The sequence below is a fragment of the Phycodurus eques genome, chromosome 1 (assembly GCF_024500275.1).
Source record: "Phycodurus eques isolate BA_2022a chromosome 1, UOR_Pequ_1.1, whole genome shotgun sequence".
Lineage (NCBI taxonomy): Eukaryota > Metazoa > Chordata > Actinopteri > Syngnathiformes > Syngnathidae > Phycodurus > Phycodurus eques.
The window spans coordinates 46,705,592-46,706,000 of NC_084525.1; positions in this window are offsets into that span (position 1 = coordinate 46,705,592).

Sequence of the window (409 nt, forward strand, 5' to 3'; positions counted from 1 at the left end):
TGGATCACTTATTTGAAAATGTAATAATCATTTATCCCCCGCCCCCCCCCCCCCCCCTCAAAAAAAAAACAAAAAAAACAACAACAACAGTACATTTCAGGCGAAATACAGGCAAATTTGAATGATTAATAGCATGAAACAGTACATTGTCTTCTATGTTGGTGTTTGAAAATTGCTTTCTTTTCTCTCATCAAACAATTGTCTGCTTTGTTTATGATAAAGACAACATGGCCTTTCTGTCTTTTATTTGATTTTACTTTGTAAACGGAAATCCTTGACGAGTGGACAGCAAAGTGGCCTTCAGACGAAATGGTCAACAGTCGTTCGGTGGCGAACTTGAGCATTTTCGTGCGCGATACATCAAGCCATCGACGAAGCGTCCGGTGTAGACCGACACACATCCGGCTTA